Source organism: Myotis yumanensis, unplaced genomic scaffold, assembly GCF_028538775.1.
Source record: "Myotis yumanensis isolate MYYU_CA2020_CCGP unplaced genomic scaffold, mMyoYum1.0.hap1 SCAF_8, whole genome shotgun sequence".
NCBI lineage: Eukaryota > Metazoa > Chordata > Mammalia > Chiroptera > Vespertilionidae > Myotis > Myotis yumanensis.
Window position 1 is genome coordinate 6,384,318 of NW_027223759.1, and position 4,058 is coordinate 6,388,375.

Consider the following 4,058-nt stretch of genomic DNA (forward strand, 5'->3'; position numbering starts at 1 on the left):
TGAAATGTTATTTTAATTTCCACTTTTTACACCGCCTGAAATTTCCTACATTTTGCAGATACATCCTTGTTGTATGGTTCACCTGTAGCTTATCTCAGAGCCTTGTGTTTTGAAGGGCTGGGTTCATTCTTTATTACTATAACAAGGAGAAATATTATTACTTTCAGGAACACTTATCTGAATACATCTCTTTCATTTAACTTAACGTTCTTTAAGATATGTATTATGTGCATGTTTCTTTATGTGGTTTTAAGAGACAGACATGATTTTTCCCATTCCACATATCGTGTAGGCAGGATGACCATCTACCCTTGAGTTCCTGCAACATTTCCAGTTTGTGCTTTTTGTCTTGGTGCCCTTTTACTCTCAAAAGTGCTCTGGTTTAAATAATAAACATAAGAAGGGAAAACAATCAATAAATTTGAAAACAAAATACATTTAGTGAGTTTAATTAGTTTGTGTCTCATAATAACTTTATCTAAATTGTCAATTTATGTACATGGAGTTGTTTATAGTCTTTCCTCATTATCCTTTTAATCTCTATAATTTTTTGTCTTCTCTCTTTTTTCTTGGCCAGCCTGGTCAACAGTTTATGAGTTTTATTGATTTTCATTCGAAGAACTAGCTTTTGGTTTCATTGAAGAGAGAGACTCAAGTCCAAATAACAATTCTGCCACTTACTGGCTGTATGGCTCTAGGCAAATTACTTAACTTCTCCAAATCTCGGTGGTCTCAGTGATAAAGTGGGAATATAAGTACTATGTCTTCAGGTTACAGCTAGGATCAAGTGAGGCAATAGGTCACACAGATTCAAAAGATGATATACACTGTTATTACTACTCAATCAGAAATATCAGACAGCTGAACTGTGTGAGACACTTTAAAGAGAACACTCATGTTTCTTCCTTATTATGTGTTATCCTATTAAGACCAAAAGAATAATCTTAGGAATCCATGGGAAAAGATCTTGTCATTTGAATGGGGTCAACAATATGAAAATGTTTATCAATTGAAAATCAAGAGGGAAATCAGGAAAAAGCAGGCACTTAAAACAATAAAACAAACTTCTAATGTAATGAATTCTTGGGTACCCAGACTGGTCCTCTAGCAGATGAATTAGTTTACGGAAGACCATATTTTTTCTCTAACGCTGTAAGTGCTTGAGTTAAGTGCTTATATGGTTTGCTGGATGGTAGGGAAAAAGAAAGGCACTAAATTTAATCAATACGCTTCCCTGACTGCTGCTTCATATGGAGATTGGAGGAGAAGGTGAAAACTCTCATTACCTCGAAGTGTTTGGATTATATGCCTCAGCTCTGCAGCTAAATCAGAGGTCACTGCAAGAGAAAACGGACATACCGAGAGAATAATTGCTTTTTGCATTGGATCTCCAAACTACTCCCCCCACTTTTCATACCGAAAGCTTAGTTTGGCCCCTTCCTCTGCATAGTGTCTGCGACGCTTCTCTCTCTCTCTCTCTCTCTCTCTCTCTCTCTCTCTCTCTCTCTCTCAGCGGAGGGGCTCACCGTTGGATGACCATGTCCAACAGCTGTGGTTTGATGGACATTCTCTCCCTCTCGCGTTGAGGCGCAGCTACCGCAGCAAATAGAATAACCAGATCGATGCAGTCAGGCCCTGGCTAAGCAAAGGAGAACCCATTCGGGATCTGACTGCATTCACTTGAGGGCTGAGGTTTGCTCAGCTGCGCCCCAAGGATCGGCCTGGCGGTGGTAACAGGTGTTCTGTGCAGCTCATGAAACGCAAAGCCGTGTGGTCTTTTCGCCATAGAAAGCTCCGGGTTAAGTGTGAATCCCCAATCTGACAGCAGAACCAAGAAACGGCTGCAGCTTTATTTTCAATACTTTTTTTCATGTCTTAGCTACTGACAGATTCAGAAATATCTGTTCACTTACAAGAAATGGATTACCCGGAAGAGACACAAGGCAAGCGAGCAGATTCCATACGCTTTCCTCCCCATCTGGCCAGCACAGGCGAGGATGAAAAGGAGCTCGTTGTGTTTTTTTTTCCTTTAACGGGAAGAATGTGTGAACTCCGTATGTTTACCCATTTTTATGCTCATAAACTATATGTGTTCTTTTCTGTTCAGAAGTTGCCTGATCCTTTCGTCCTCCCCAAACGGAAAGCGTTTTCTGATCTCGGACTCTCACCTGCCGCAGGGTTTCTGTTCGCCGAATCACCCAAACGCCGCGCGTTCGCGGGGACCTGACCGCTACCTGGGACTCCGGGAGGGGAGGGGGGGAAACTACATGTCCCGGCGTGCCCCGCGTGCGGGCACAATGCCGCCCTGTCGTCATCCGGGTCACGGGCTGCGCGTCCCGGGCGCGCCGCCGGATGCCGGATGCCGGTCTGGATCCCGCCCCGGGCGGAGGGCCCTCCTGGGCCGGGAAAACTACAGTTCCCGGCATGCCCTGCCGCGGGCGCGCCTGCCTATGGGACGGATCGCGCCTGGGAGCGGGTTGGTTTAAAACACGGATTTAGTTCTATGGAAACCGGCTCTCCTGCTGCGGGGCGGAGCCACAGGCGGACCGATGGACAGTGGGGTGAGACTGGGGGCCCTGGCTAGAGCTAGACTGAGCCGAGCGCGGGTGCGGGCCCGAGAGAGGGAGTCTGCGGCTCGGAGAGGCCGCCCCCGCCCCCTCTCCCCCTCGCGGGCCGCGTCGGGTCTTGTCTCCGGACCTCAGGACGCGGCTTCATGGCGCCTTTGCATGGGAGGCCGGCGAGGCCGGTCGGAAGCGAAGGTCTTGCATCGCCCCGGCGGCGGCTGACGGAGGGAGGCCCGGAGAAGCCTCAGTCCCGACCTGACACTGGGGGGAGGCTTCGGGCTCTGGGACAGCCATGGCGGTGCGGATGGAGCTGGTGGGGTCACCTGTCCTGCCCCCGGCCCGCCTGTGAGAACGCGGGTGCCAGGAATGGACATTCTTCCCAGCGGCCCCCGGGACCTGCCCCGGGGTTCCCCCCCACCCCCACCCACCCAGTGCCCCGTGCCCCTCCCCTGCGCGAGGCGCTGAAGATGGAGGAGGTGCAGCATCTGACCCTGTTGGGCTTGACCGCCCACACACTCCTCAGGGCCCTGACTTGTCACCCTCGGTCCTCGAATCCTTCCTGTTCTCTGTTATCCAGTGAAGCGAAAATGTCTGGTGATGAGAGAGGCCGGAACTCTGACAGCCAAATCCTAGGTCCTGGTGTGTCTGAACGCGGCAGAGAGGACAGGCTAGAGACTGTGATGCAGTAACAGACTACCGAGCAGCCTCAGTGGCTTACAAAACAACACTAGAGGCCCAGTGCACGGAATTCATGCATGTGGGGGGCGGTCCCCTCAGCCCAGCCTGCACCCTCTCCAATCCCGGACCCCTCGAGGATCAGGCCTAAACCCGCAGGCGGACATCCCTCTCACAATCCTGGACTGCTGGCTCCTAACTGCTCACCTGCCTGCCTGGTTCTGGTTGCCCCCATCTGCTCCCTCCCTGCCTGCCTGGTTGCTCCTAACTGCCCCCTCCCCGCAAGCCAGCCTGGTCACCCCTTACTGCCCCCTCTGCCAGCCTCGTCACCCCTAACTGCCCCCCCTTCTGACCTGGTCACCCCCAACTGCCCCTCCTGCCAGCCTGGTCACCCCACACAGCCTGCTGTTCAGTCTTTTGGCCGTCCCTCACTAACCCCCTTGTGGGCCTGGTCGTAGGTGGCCATCTTGTGAGGGCGTGAGGGTTAATTTGCATGTTCCCTCTTTATTATATAGGATAAGCTTATTGCTCAGTTGCACTGGATGTCATGGTTGTGCTTCATGTCATCTTCCCTCTGGGATCTGGCAGGCCCTGTGTGGGATGTTGCCCATCTCATGCAAAGGCGAGGATGGGGGGGAGAGACAGAGACAGTGAACGACAAGTTAGCTCTTTAAGCTCCACCCACATTTAATTGGCCAAAACAGGACACATGACCACCTCTGAGCTCAACAGGACAGGGGCGTGCAGTGCCACCACAGGAAGGGGCGGTGGCTGTGTTGAAAAATAACAGAAGCTACAGCACTAACGTCGTGACTTTAA

The 4,058-nt window shown here is 51.1% G+C and overlaps 1 long non-coding RNA gene across 1 annotated transcript; it reads right to left on the reverse strand.

Moving 5' to 3' along the window:
• LOC139015489 (uncharacterized) lies at positions 1-2,253 on the reverse strand. Its single transcript, XR_011472451.1, has 3 exons — positions 2,169-2,253; positions 1,287-1,337; positions 1-136 (listed from the first exon to the last, which is right to left on the reverse strand). It is a non-coding gene; the product is annotated as an uncharacterized lncRNA (long non-coding RNA).
• Positions 2,254-4,058: the final 1,805 nt, after the last annotated feature.